Source organism: Ambystoma mexicanum, chromosome 2p (genome assembly GCF_040938575.1).
Source record: "Ambystoma mexicanum isolate Mex_15411 chromosome 2p, UKY_AmexF1_1, whole genome shotgun sequence".
Classification (NCBI taxonomy): Eukaryota; Metazoa; Chordata; class Amphibia; order Caudata; family Ambystomatidae; genus Ambystoma; species Ambystoma mexicanum.
The window spans coordinates 1,409,223,270-1,409,238,047 of record NC_090923.1 but is presented as its reverse complement, the minus strand read 5'-3'; positions in this window follow the sequence as shown (position 1 = coordinate 1,409,238,047).

The following is a 14,778-nucleotide window of genomic DNA, read 5'->3' as shown; positions in this document are numbered from 1 at the left end:
ATCATACTTGTGGAAGATTTCAAAGGATCTTTAAAGAAAAGGGTGGTTGGATGACTGTTACCAGTTGTGAAAAGATATCTCAAAACATCCAATCAAAGACAGCACTGTTTGGAAAACTTGAATCAAACGAGTAATGTTTCCAGAATGAGTGGGCGGGGGGGAAGTGGAGGTCTGCCCACGTGGTAGCATCACAGATATCTTTCAGAGGAATATGCCCCAGATAGCTGACTAAGTTTCACTTTCCCCTTAGAAGATGAGCATGAAGTCCCTCTGGGGAGCTCTTTCCCATTAACTTGTAAGCCTCAAAAGTGATGGAAACCAACCAAGAAACCAGGGACGCAAAACAAAAGAAGCGATGGCTAGAAGGTTTGTAATGAATCCTAACCTCTGGCATGAGGCACTGATGAGGCCCAACAAGGCTGAAACATGTTTGGGGATGCTTGCAGTCTCGTGCAGAAGGGATGTGACCAAGCAGTTCAGCTGGCCTGCCACTTTTGGGGTGGGCCCAAGCCTGATTTGCATATGGTCTTTCCGCTTTTGTAATGTCTTGGCAGGCGAAGAACGATGGTCTGGAGTGTTGCCCAGAGTAATGCTAGAGGTTAAGATTAATTCTAAACCTTGCAGCCATCACCTCTTGTTTTGCTAAAGAAACTAGGGTTACCATGGATGCTCTGGAATCTGGGGTTGTCCCCAGTGTTTCTAATTGCTTTGGTTCTATCGAGGTAGAATTTTAGAGCGCTAGACAAATTCATGCAGTGCTGGGCTCTGTCAAACTAATTCGTTAAGAATACTGGCAGAATGATTTCTTCATTAAGATGGGTTTTAATGTGTTGAATAGAACAATATGTGATGACTTTGCAATAACAGAAGGAATGCCTTAAGTGCCAAGAAAAGGCCTTTCAGGTCCAGCTAGTTGATATGTTGCTGTGCCTCCTGTAACCCACACGGGTCAGGGACTTCTCAATGGTCCATTAGGATTCATTCAGGGACGTCGAAATGTGGATACCTTGAAGATGAAGTAGCCTGGAGGAGGATTGTAAAGAGCATATGCAAGGTGAGGTCTTTGTTGATGAGGGAAAGTGCTACTTGGATACGAGTGTGTGTGTGTACGGTGAATGACGAGAGTGACTAAAATAAAGTGCAGAAGTAGGGACTTTTTTTCATAGAAAAATAGAACATAGAAAGTTAATATTACTGATCTCTACTGACCACGTTGGGATGTAGGGATGTCTGGGCTAGGGACGGAAAAGCCTACTTAAGACGATAGTGATGGGCTTTAGTGAGATCCAATTCAAACATTCTAATAAAAACCACTAAACCTTCTTAGAGAGTTGGTATATTATTGAGACCATCTGTGACATTGTCTTGGATTGAGAAGCAGAGGAATTCTCTATGAGGCTTCATGATTGGTATGTGCATGGAGATGAAAATCTAGAGCCCACAGCCAATCGACCTCCATACCCTAGAGAGGAAAACTTAAACCTTCCCATTGGAAAGAACTCGTAGAAGCTGGAACAGCTCCAGAATTGTTCTCCAATCTGCCTTGTCTCCCTGGGGGCGGGTGAAAAAGTGGGTAAGCAACCCTGACAACAGCGTTTAAAGGATCTGTTGTATCACATCCAGCTGCAACAATTTCTGAAGGCCCTGTATAAGGCTCGATAAACATTTTTGGGAAAGAGGGGGGAGGCTTTGAAGTGGGAGACTGTACCCACGCCTCAGAACAGAATGCATTGCAAATCCCCATCTCCCACCAAGATGTTAAGCCGAGGCATACTGGTCCTGTGACTGAGCTGGCATGCATTTAGGCTTTCAGCATGTAAAACCATGGGTTTATCATCCTGGGCTGTTACAGTGCCAAACAATCCTTTGGTAGTAGGACTGCTAGGGTCGTTGGTCTCTTTGGAGATGCTGGAGGCATATCGGGATGGCTTTCTACACTCCTCCCAAGATGGAGTCTGTGAGAGCCAGCAGCATTCCAGCAAGAGCCTCCCTCCCGCGGTGGGCTCAGCCCACTTCACTGCAGAGAAGCTGTTATCAGTTCCTGGATTCCTATTCTCTTTGCATCACTACTCAGTTTCTACGACGCTTTGTGAATTTGCTTCTAAGCTTACTTTCACTATCCTTCCTACTTATCTACTCCGTATGATCTGCTTACCTTTTGGATTCTATTTTCAGGAATCAGACACTCGCTCCTGTAACCCACCTCGCGGGATCACTTTCACTGTTCACTCTTCCGGGGACGCGGCTTTGTTGCCCAGCAATGGTAAGAACTGCTCCTAACGTCTATGCTAAAGAAGCAATCGTATCGTTAAACATTGTTATTTATATTTTAGATCTAAGCCCTTGCATTCACACAGTCCATTTCTCCGCTGAGCAGAGGTCACAAGCCATCTCTGCCTTGATCCTGCCTGTTAGCTCCGGTACGTCTTTTCTCTTTGTCCCTTCCGTATTCAGCCGAAACCCGTAATCAGATTTCTAACTGTGTTCATTATCAGTCCTTGAGATTTGCACAACACAACCGCACGCCCTTCTGGCAGACAAAAGGAATCTTTATGTTAATCCTTCACGTATCTCTGAAGGTAGGAATCTCGGACAAACACGCTCTGATTCTTGCGATTTCCCTTTCTCACTTTAATGCTACATCAATCTCTGCAGACCTCCACTGTTCCTACTCTCCAGTTGGATTCAGCTGTATAAAAGTTCATAAAGAATCCAAGGGTACTTTAGTACATCATACCTCACTGCTCTTTACTTCCACCTCTGATACATGAAAGCTAAACCCTACTCTTTCTACATTCCAGGTAGTCGCCTGTGCTAAAGATCTTTCCCGCAACTGGAACATGACTGCCAACTCAGCGGATCCGAAGACTACAGCTTTCCAGGGTTTTATTTCCCAGAGGGTTTCCCTGTAACGCTCACCTGATTCCCGCAGAGGCGCCGGTCTTGACTGGGCGAATACCGTATCTTCAAAGGTGAAAAGGTGATGTGTAAAACACGGTTGGCTCTTTGGGCTGGACCTCTGTGCGCTGTATGCCTGACTCGAAGAGTAAGATGTCTGCAGATAGAAAATATGGGATTAATGAACTGGGGTTATTGGGTGTCTCTCTCTTCTTCCCCTTCTCTTCTCCTGTAGAACCCCAAAGGTTAACGCTCTCACCTTAGGTAAGTGAACGCCGAGCTCTCCATCTGCCTCGGGGCAGGGTGCCGTAACCAGTTTCTTCACTGGATAAGGGTGCAGGCCTCTTGACCTCAGAGGACTGCTGTCCGTCGTTTACTGCACGAACGGTAAGTTCCGAGTATTTCAAATGTCTTTAAAAGTCTTTTGTAATGATGTCTCTTGTTTTTGCAGGGTTCCGGCGATGGCGGATGACGGGCTGAAGTGAGTTGAGGATGGAACCCGTGTGAGGAATAGAAGCGCCTGGAAGCACGTAAGTAAGCGCTTGTTGCCTGCTTCACGATGCGCACTAACTGTCCTTTTATCTTGCAGGTACAAGTTCGGAGCTGCTGAAGGGTGCCGGAATACCCACTGGGTTCGGCGTGGGAAGGAGTAATGGCACGTGAGTAATAAAGTTACCCAATGTCTTTAAACGCACCTTCTTTTGTCTTTCAGATGCGGGATGCAGCGCCGAAGGCCTCCGGAGCGTGCGAAGAGTTGGTAAGCTTTTGTCTTTCAGATGCCGGAATGCAGTGCGAAGACCTCCGGAGCACGCGAAGAGTAGGTAAGCCTTTGTCTTTCAGATGCCGGAATGCAGCGCGAGGCGTTGGTGACAGCCGATGGACCAGGTAAGAGAAGCGCTGTCACTGAAGACCGTAATGCTAACCTGTTCTTTCTTGTCTTTATAGGTGTTGCTGAAGACTGGATTCAGGATGGTAAGCCTTTTTCCCTTAGGCCCAGGATCAGATGCAGAAGACACGATGAGCGTTCTGCTGCAGAGGATGCAGAATAACGCAAAGCAAGATTCATCCATCGGGTGTGGTTTAAATAGCCTCCTGTAGTGCTTAGGTGTCTCCTTCCACAGCCTCGCCTAGGTAAGAAAAGAGTTCCTGCTTTCCAGAAGAGTTCCAGTGTTCTGAACCTAGGGAGTGGCTCCTGCCCCACCCAACAGGAAAAGTAGTCCCAAACAGAAGAGGATTAGAGGCTCAACTGGCAGGTAAGTAAGCAGCATGGTCTGCTGCAGGTAAGTCCACCCAAGCATTATGAGCCCGGCGCTTCCAGCGCTGGGACTGGGCATATTTATGAGCCTGGTGCCACTGGCGCCAGGACAGGGTCCAAAAGGTCCCAATTGGGACTGGTTGGCACTCGGAACCTGGGTTATGGGTCTGCTTCCAAGGGAGTTGGGTAAGTCCTGACCTTTTGGAAGCAGAGATCATGACAGCACCCCCCCTCAAGGCCCCTCCCAAACCGGGCTTCTCCGGGGGTTTGGGCTTGTCAGGAAATGTTCGATGGAATCTTTTGATTAGACGAGGAGCGTGGACATATTCTGCAGGTTCCCAGGATATTTCTTGGGGGCCGTAGCCTTTCCAGTCAATTAGGTAAAATAGTTTAGATTTGGAGATCTTGGAGTCCAGGATGCTTTTGACTTCAAACTCGAGTTCTCCATCAACTAGGATAGGTTTTGGAGATTTAGTTAGTCGGGTTTGAGGTTGCACAGGTTTTAATAGAGAGACGTGGAAGACCGGATGTATCTTCATGTGAGGGGGCAAGTCCAACTTGACCGCTACTGGGTTTACTATGGTAGTGATGGAATAGGGACCAAGGTATCTTGGGTTGAATGTGCGTGGTCCTTTTAGAGGTAGATATTTGGTGGATAACCAGACTTGATCTCCTACTTGATATTGGGGGGCTTCCTTCCGATGTTGATCTGCTCCTTTCTTGTATTGTTCCTTAGCCCTTTGAAGGTGAGAAACGGCTTCCTTAAAGGCTTGGGTGATTGTAGAATGCAGGTAGTCTACTGCTGGTGTTCCAAGATCTTGGAGTGGATCCAACTCCGAGGTTCGAGGGTGACTGCCGTATAGAAGAAAAAACGGGGTTTTCCCAGTTCCCGAGTGGACAGAGTTATTGTAGGCATATTCGGCTATCCAAAGGATATCTTTCCAAGTTTTTTCAGTTTGTTGCAGCATGCAGCGTAAATACTGTTCCAGAGTTTGATTGGTCCTCTCGGTTTGTCCGTCGGTTTGAGGGTGGTGACTGGTCGATAGTCTCACATCAATTTGAGCCGACCGACAGCAACTTTGCCAAAAATGAGAAATAAATTGACTACCTCGATCCGAAATTAGAACTGAAGGAAAACCGTGCAGTCGGACGATGTTTTCGAGAAATTCTCGGGCCAGAGTTGTTGCTGTTGGCAAGCCTTTGAGTGGAATGAAATGCGCCATCTTGGAGAATAAGTCCACGATTACTAGGATCGTATTGTATCCGGAGCATGGAGGTAGATCGGTGATGAAGTCCATAGAAAGCGTATGCCAAGGGCGAGGTGGGATGTCAATAGGGCGTAAGAGGCCGGCTGGTTTTTCCTTTTGACTCTTGTTTTGGGCGCATACTCCACAGGACATTATAAAGTCTCTGATATCTTTTTTCCAAGACGGCCACCAGAAGTAGCGCTTGATCTTTTCTGAGGTTTTGGCCATACCGGGATGTCCTTCCATTAAGGAATCGTGATAACAAGAGATTACCTTTTTCTGTAAATCTGTGCTGGGCAGGTATAATCGTTCTTGGAAATACAATAAGTTGTCCTTCACTGCAAAGTCCTTTCCCTGCAGATGCCAATTCTGTATGTCTGCTGTAGTTACAAGTTGCCTGGCTTTATCCTTAACTTCCTCTATGGATTGTGTGGCGATTACACCCAGAATTCTTTGTTCGGGAATGATAGGTACAGGTTTAGGGTTGATCAAGTGTTCTTCCACTCCCATCCGAGAAAGGGCATCAGCTTTACCGTTTTTTGTACCAGGTCGATAGGTAATTATGAAGTCAAACTCGGCAAAGAATAGTGCCCAGCGGAGTTGTCTAGAGGATTGGGCTTTTGCGGTTTTCAAATATTGCAGGTTTCGGTGATCCGTAATCACAGTAACGGTGTGTCGGGCCCCCAGAAGATAATGCCGCCAAGCCTTAAAGGCAGACTTGATAGCCAGAAGTTCCTTATCAGTAATAGTGTAATTGATTTCAGGAGGCGAGAATTTGCGGGACCAAAATGCCACGGGATGCAACTGATTGGTTACTGGGTCCTTTTGTGATAGAACTGCCCCCATGGCAAGGCTTGAAGCATCAGTTTCAACGATGTAGGGGAGTTCGGGGCGAGGATGTTTTAAAATTGGTGCAGAGATAAATTTAGTCTTCAAATTCTGGAAAGCTTGCTCCGCCTCGGTAGACCATTCAAAACGTTTGTTTTTCTTTAACAAGGCGGTGATGGGCTGGACTATTCGAGAGAATTCGGGGATAAACCTGCGGTAAAAGTTAGCGAAGCCTAACATGCTTTGAACACCTTTTACGGTGGATGGTGATGGCCATTTGAGAATTGCATCGACCTTCTTTGAATCCATACGCACTCCGCTAGGTGATAATATGAATCCCAAGAACTCAACTTCAGTCACGTTGAAAACACATTTTTCCAACTTGGCGAAAAGTTTGTGTTGACGCAATCTCTCGAGGACCATTTTCACGTGTTTCCGATGTTCAGATTCCGATGAAGAATAAACGAGGATGTCGTCAATGTAAACAACAACGCACACATCTATGAGCTCTCTGAGGACATCGTTCATAAAATATTGAAAGGCGGCCGGGGCATTGCAAAGTCCGAAGGGCATGACCTGATATTCAAATAGCCCATACTTGGTGCGGAAGGCCGTCTTCCATTCATCGCCCTCTTTTACTCGTACCAAGTGGTAGGCTCCTCTAAGATCCAGCTTTGTATATATGCATGCTTTTCTGACTTGGTCCAGGAGTTCAGGGATCAAAGGTAACGGATATCTATTCTTAACGGTGATCTGGTTCAGGGCACGATAATCTATACAAGTTCTAAGGTCCCCTTCTTTTTTTGGAACGAAGAACAAAGCTGAAGAAGCAGGGGACTTGGAAGGACGAATAAACCCATTCGCTAGGTATTGATCCAGGTATTGTCGGAGGTGAAGGTTCTCAGGCTCGGTGAGGGCATAAATTCTACTACAAGGAGGAGTAGATCCAGGTATCAGGTCTATCTGGCAGTCATAAGACCTATGAGGAGGTAGAGAGTTAGCCTGATCCTTCCGGAAAACATCTTGGAATTCTAGGTATTCAGGAGTTAACTGGGGAGTCTCCGAAGAAATTGCTGCCAGTGCAACACCAGGTGGAGGGTGACAAGTAGAGACACATTCTGGAAACTGAACCGTTCTTGCTCGCCAATTGATCTGAGGATTGTGTTTCTCTAACCAAGGTATTCCTAGAATAATCTGGAACTGAGGGGCCTTGATCACATCGAACACGATCTTCTCAAGGTGTCCATCTTGACTTACTAGCGTCACTTCTTGAGTGGTATGCGTTACTGGTCCGGAGGCTATCTCCGTACCATCCACCGTAGTAATGACGTCCTTTACAGCCTTGGGACAAAGAGTTATATTCATCCTCAAAACCATTTCATGATCCACATAATTGCCGATGGCACCGCTGTCGACGTAAGCTTCAATCGCATGTAATCGATCCGGATGATCAGGGCTAATGAGGACCATAGGTATCACGAAATGCGAGGTCACGGAACTGGTTTTAACGCTCGGCAAGAGGACCTCTATTCTTGTCGGGCGAGGTCGTTTCCCTGCTCAGAGTTTGTGACCTTGGTAACTGCAGCTCCTACTGCCTTCCTGGCTGGTTTCACCGGACAGTCTCGAAGAAAGTGTCCTGAGTTTCCGCAATAGAGGCATAATTGCAACTGTTTTCTCCTTTCCCGCTCCTTTTGTGTTAGTGGTCCTTTCAGGCCTATTTGCAAGGGTTCCCCGGAGTCTACTCCTTTGGAAGGAGTTGGTGGTTTGGAAAATACTCGAGCATCAAACTTGGAACGATCGGCCTTCCTGTTCTGCAGTCTGTGATCTATTTGAACGACTAAGTCTATATAGTCCGAACAGTCTTGCGGGGGATTCACTACTTGGGCTAACACATCTTTGAGCTCTCCACGTAGACCTCTATAAAACAGCGTAATCCTTTTGTCCTCAGGCCATTGAGTTTCCACTATCAGTCTGTTGAAAGACGCAATATAAGCCAAAAGGTCTTGATTACCCTGTCGCAACGAAAGAAGCTCATTGTCCAAGGCCTGCCCCTGTGAATGTCTTGCGAACAGTTTTTCCATACTGAGCTGAAAAGCTTGAAAATCATGGAGAACCGGATCATCTTGATTAACTATAGGGATCGACCAGTCTGCCGCATTGCCACTTAGGTACGAAAGCACGAAAGCTACATTAGCTTGATCAGTTGGAAAAGCTGTTGGCCGGCATAAGAAATGCAACCGGCACTGATTAATAAATACTGCAAACCTCTTTGGGTCACCAGAAAATCGTTCGGGCGGAGCCAGAGGTACATTCTCAGGTAGGTTGATTTGCACTGGATTCATAGAGGATGTTGAAGGAAGATTTGCCCCTGATGCGGGTAATGGGGTCTGTCCGGCTTGTGACTGTAGCAATTGTCTAGCGAGATCGTCTGTTCGCTCCTTGGAAATAATCAGTTCCCTTCTTAGAGCGTTCGTTTCCTGACGGGCTGCATGCACCTCTGCTCTTAGTTCCCCAAGTAACTGGGCTAGCTGGTCAGTATCCGAGGTTTCCATAGCGCCTGGGCGGGAGTTTTGCGGTAGGCTTTGCGTTCTGTAACGCTCACCTGATTCCCGCAGAGGCGCCGGTCTTGACTGGGCGAATACCGTATCTTCAAAGGTGATGTTTAACACACGGTTGGCTCTTTGGGCTGGACCTCTGTGCGCTGTATGTCTGACTCGAAGAGTAAGATGTCTGCAGATAGAAAATATGGGATTAATGAACTGGGGTTATTGGGTGTCTCTCTCTTCTTCCCCTTCTCTTCCCCTGTAGAACCCCAAAGTTTAACGCTCTCAACTTAGGTAAGTGAACGCCGAGCTCTCCATCTGCCTTGGGGCAGGGTGCCGTAACCAGTTTCTTCACTGGATAAGGGTGCAGGCCTCTTGACCTCAGAGGACTGCTGTCCGTCGTTTACTGCACGAACGGTAAGTTCCGAGTATTTCAAATGTCTTTAAAAAAGTCTTTTGTAATGATGTCTCTTCTTTTTGCAGGGTTTCGGCGATGGCGGATGACGGGCTGAAGTGAGTTGAGGATGGAACCCGTGTGAGGAATAGAAGCGCCTGGAAGCATGTAAGTAAGCGCTTGTTGCTTGCTTCACGATGCGCACTAACTGTCCTTTTATCTTGCAGGTACAAGTTCGGAGCTGCTGAAGGGTGCCGGAATACCCACTGGGTTCGGCGTGGGAAGGAGTAATGGCACGTGAGTAATAAAGTTACCCAATGTCTTTAAACGCACCTTCTTTTGTCTTTCAGATGCGGGATGCAGCGCCGAAGGCCTCCGGAGCGTGCGAAGAGTTGGTAAGCTTTTGTCTTTCAGATGCCGGAATGCAGTGCGAAGACCTCCGGAGCACGCGAAGAGTAGGTAAGCCTTTGTCTTTCAGATGCCGGAATGCAGCGCGAGGCGTTGGTGGCAGCCGATGGACCAGGTAAGAGAAGCGCTGTCACTGAAGACCGTAATGCTAACCTGTTCTTTCTTGTCTTTATAGGTGTTGCTGAAGACTGGATTCAGGATGGTATGCCTTTTTCCCTTAGGCTCAGGATCAGATGCAGAAGACACGATGAGCGTTCTGCTGCAGAGGATGCAGAATAACGCAAAGCAAGATTCATCCATCGGGTGTGGTTTAAATAGCCTCCTGTAGTGCTTAGGTGTCTCCTTCCACAGCCTCGCCTAGGTAAGAAAAGAGTTCCTGCTTTCCAGAAGAGTTCCAGTGTTCTGAACCTAGGGAGTGGCTCCTGCCCCACCCAACAGGAAAAGTAGTCCCAAACAGAAGAGGATTAGAGGCTCAACTGGCAGGTAAGTAAGCAGCATGGTCTGCTGCAGGTAAGTCCACCCAAGCATTATGAGCCCGGCGTTTCCAGCGCTGGGACTGGGCATATTTATGAGCCTGGTGCCACTGGCGCCAGGACAGGGTCCAAAAGGTCCCAATTGGGACTGGTTGGCACTCGGAACCTGGGTTATGGGTCTGCTTCCAAGGGAGTTGGGTAAGTCCTGACCTTTTGGAAGCAGAGATCATGACATTCCCTGAGGGGCCTGTGTTTTCTGGCACTGTTACCAGCGTAAAGGACCCCGGGCCTTAGGGGTATTCATCAATCACTTCAGGCCGCTTCATCTGATCCAGGTTAGTGAATTTCCCACCGTACTCAATCATGGGGGGAATCCCTGAACCTTATTTGCAATACCAGGAGGTGTTTACTATGCCCCAATTTTCAGAACTACCTCCACATCGCAGGTACAACTGCTCAATCACCTTAGTACCTGATCTGCCTGTACCCTTTGGCCGAATGTACATTCTATCTGCCCAAGGGAAGGAGGTTTGGAGGGAGAATTTACAAACTAACCTTCAAAATGGACTTATCACTGAATTCACATATCCTGCAGGCGCTTCGCTGTTCTTTATACCGAAGAAGAACACAGCAGAATTGTGCCCCTGCATAGACTTCCGGGGGCTGAATAAGATCACTGTGCCTGATCTAAACTAAGCTCGAACTCAGGGGGGTGTATCATCTGATACGAGTCAAAGCCAGCGATGAATGGAATGCCTTTTCTACACTGCAACTGGAACCTGAATGCCTACTCAGCAGATCCAAAGACTACACCTTTCCAGGGTTTTATTCCCAGAGGGATTCCCTTGGCCTGTGTTTTCTGGCACTGTTTACCAGCGCGGAGGGCGCAGGGGCCTTAGGGGAATTCATTAATCTCTTCAGGTCGCTTCATCTGATCCAGGTTAGTGAATTTGCATTAACAGTGTTAACATTTGTAACATTTGGTGGTCCTGGGTCTTTTGCTTGGCTGTGGGCCAGAAGACGTGCACAGTCTGTCCCTGTTTTGCGCATGTGCTAGGAATCCCCAAAACCAACAGTCGCTTGTCCATTGTCATTTTTGCTGTGAGGTGGAGGAAGATGTTGGGCCTGGTCTCATGATAGCAGAGACGGTTACCTGTTAACGTTATAGTCTTCTCCTGGTTCAGCTCCTCATTTGTACTTGAATGAAAAAGGGTGAGTCCATTGACAGTACCTCAGACAGAAGCTCGATGCTTTTAAGCCAGGCTAGACTTCTGAGGTCCAGACCCAAGCCCACTCACAGCCATGCCACATGCCCGAAGGCGGATTCCAAAATGTTGTGCACAATGACTTTTGCCTCTTTTAGACCAGCGAGGAACTCGTCATATTGGTCCCCAGTAAAGTCTTTCTATTGCAACCAACAAGTATAGCATTTGGAGTTAGCCTAGAGCAAAGGCAGAGCATGGTTACTGTAGACATTATTGCCAATCACACCCAGGGCCTTTTATTCCCTGCCTGATAGACGAGGGTGGTAACTCCAAAAGCCAAAGTAGATGAAAGGACTTTCCTTGAGCCAAAGTAGCACAAACTACCATTTACTGTGCTGGGGAGTTTGAGCCAACACAGCGTTTCTCAGTTAAAAGCTGTAAAGCTTTTTGTTTGATGGGGACACATTATTTGGCTTTCCCAGGATTTGTCATGCCTCTCCCAGTATGTGTCACGCTCCAAAGATCCCTCTCGAATATCCTCCTCACCTGTTTCTTCGAAGGTGCTGTCCTGGGCCTCAGAGTCCTTCCTCTTCCGAGGTTTCCGGGATTCCTTTACCTTCTTCAACCTCCTTTGGTGCAAATAAGGACAAGCCCCCTCGGAATCCACTTTGCCTGAAATAAACCCAGGCCCAGAGGGACCCCAAGGGTCAAGCTCCCAGAAAAACAGGCGAAAAGCCTTGTTGGCAGAACAAACCCTGATAGATGAATCTGCAGTTCCAGTTGAACAAAACCCTTGTTCCAATAGTATATGAAATGTTGATTTACTGATGAGGTATGAGTGTCTATGCCAAAACATCCAAATGTTGGCAGTTGCAATAGCACAAAAAGTTCCCTTGACTCTTTGCTGGGCGTCTGGAAGAAGAACAATTCCACAGCAGTCTTCAAAGGTGACAGCCCCAAGTAAGGGGAGAGGAAAAGACCCCCAGAAGGCTTGTATGCAAATACCCACAGAGCTTTTCCGCGAGAAAACAGAACTGACAGAATGGAATTAGACGAAAGACGTGCGATAGCAAGAGTGCTATAACACGTTAGTGCAGGCACCGCAAGCATGGTTGAAACAGAAAGGAAACAACCCAATCGGTGGAAGAGGAGACGTGTTACAGCAAGAGTGCTGTAATACGGTAAGGCAAGTGTTAGGGAGAATTCTCTGTTTAGGCTGAATTTCCTAACCTAGTGAGTCCCCCAGCAGCTTTGCTGGATTTCTGGAGTTTATTTTTTTCTCCTGCCAAGAGTGAGACTCTTTTTCTCCCACTCTTGGATATGATTTGTGGTGTTCCTTTGAATGTTAATGTGTTTTATGGGCTATGGGGTCTTTTACTCCATAGGGTCTCATGTGTTTTACTATGTGTGTTACACAGCACCCTCCGTGCAGTAACATAGGGGTGTCATAGTGACCCCCCACCATAGACTCCATACCCTGGGACTGACTACTGTCTCCCAGGGCATGTAAAGTCACCATGGGCTTTACTAGTCCCAAATTACTAACAGAACCAGTACAAACCATCATATTGTGGGCGTACTGGTAGGGGCAATTCGATTGCCCCTGGGTCTGTTGTTCAAGGGGCACTGTCCCGTCCCCCCTCGTCGAGTTTTGGCTGGTGGCAGTGGATACTACTTTTTATATTCAACCGCGAATATATCTCTATGGGATTTTCCCATTGTTCGAGGCTAATACTTTTTAACATAGCCTCTAACATACCGCCGGTTTATTTAATTAATATTAATTCACCGGGTGGTATTTTCTGCCAAAACTCGGTTTTAAAATGGCGTTTGTGTTCACCTCTGTAACTCCAAACTAAAGGTCAAGCCCTTTGTTCCACTTTTGGCGGGCTGCACAGAAGCCCTCCAAAGTGGTGCCACTCTGTATGGGTACCACAGGAGGTGTGGGAGGGGGTTTAGGCACCTTGGACCAGGTTGCCTTGCCAACTCTGGTCGCACTCTTGTGTGATTGGCCCATGTGGTGAGCCACCCCGCTCACCACTTAGCATGTTTGATTGACAGCTAGGCTGAATGAATGGGGGTTTCTTGCATAAAAGCAGGGCTTTGGGTACTGGAACTTCAGAAGTCGCCACAGGACCTGAAAATCCGAAGAGGGAGAAGCTGAGCCGACCTGCTACGACGACACCACCGGTGGAGCCCTGCTGAATCGACTCACCACTTCCCAACGACAGAGGAGATCTCCCTGCTGGAGAGTCTTCTTCCCTTGACTGTTGGGCACAACCAGTTTGCTTTCTTCTTCGCATCCCAGGAGGACAAGTGGTCGAATTGCCCGTGCCAAGCACCCCAGCAGCCGGATAGCCACGTACCCCTGTACCGCGAATAAAAGGACCGCTCCTTTTAATTGAGAACTCCGCGGCTGGTTTCTTCCCTGGCAGTGCAACGGACTCCTGTTTTCCTCCACGACGAGATCCTCTCTTCCCCCGGACGAAGCACCGACTTGCACCCGCTGCCAGGAACAACTGCCCCCGCTGGAGCGTTCTCACCATTTTAAGGTACCGTGTCCGCCAGGCCTCCCTTTCTAAAGATTGCTACAAGGTAATAATAATCCCTTAACCTTCTGGACTGGGCTGGCCGCCTTGACCATCTAACTGGTCCCTTTCTTTGGTCCAACTCTTTTACGAACCTTTTGCGAGACTTTTTATGCACTTTCAACCGTGTGCCCTTGCACACATTTCGACCAGAGCCTCTTAAAGTGGGTCGGGCCTTTTGAACTTTGACTCTACGGTTTTAACCTGCCTTAGCCTCCTATACTGTTCTTCTAAAGGTGTTGGGATCTGTTTCTATCTTTGCTCTGCCTTTCTCTCCCTTTTTTACTGATTGAATAGAGGGTCATCTGCGTTAAGCGCTCACCGCTGTCTGAAAATAAGTGTTGCTTTAACTAAGAGTTGTCTATTAATCGTTGAAGGGAGTGTATATCTTTTAGTGACCGTGTTTCTGAACTGCTTAAAACTTAGTGCCAGTGGGTTTATTAGATGTGCTTTTAAATAAATAATTATATCTCTTTTACACCAAGCTCTGGTCAGTGTTTGCTTGTTCTACTGTGTTCTTTTGACCTATTGTGAATACTCTGTATACTGCCTAACTCTTCTTGAGAGAAGTCTGACTGGTCAGCCACAGCTACCAGGTAAATCTGGGTGGTACAGACTGCTACCAATTGGGTTTACTGCCAACCACCTGTAGTCTTAAATCTTTTGCAGTGGTCCCAGAGGGAACTGCACAGGTTTCTGCCTAACAGCAAGCACAACAAGCGTGGGTGAAACCCAAACTAAGCATTGAAGCTAAGTGGCGAAAGGGAAGACATGCTGCAGCAAGCGTACTGTACGACGGAAGAGGGAGCACCGCGAGAGCGGTGAGACAGGTGAGCAAGGAACATCAGAAAGCCGTCCGTAACGGAAGGAAATGCAAATACAGAAGTATGCCTAGACGGTAAAGAAATTAATGAAAGATAGAATAAGAGAGATAGAGCA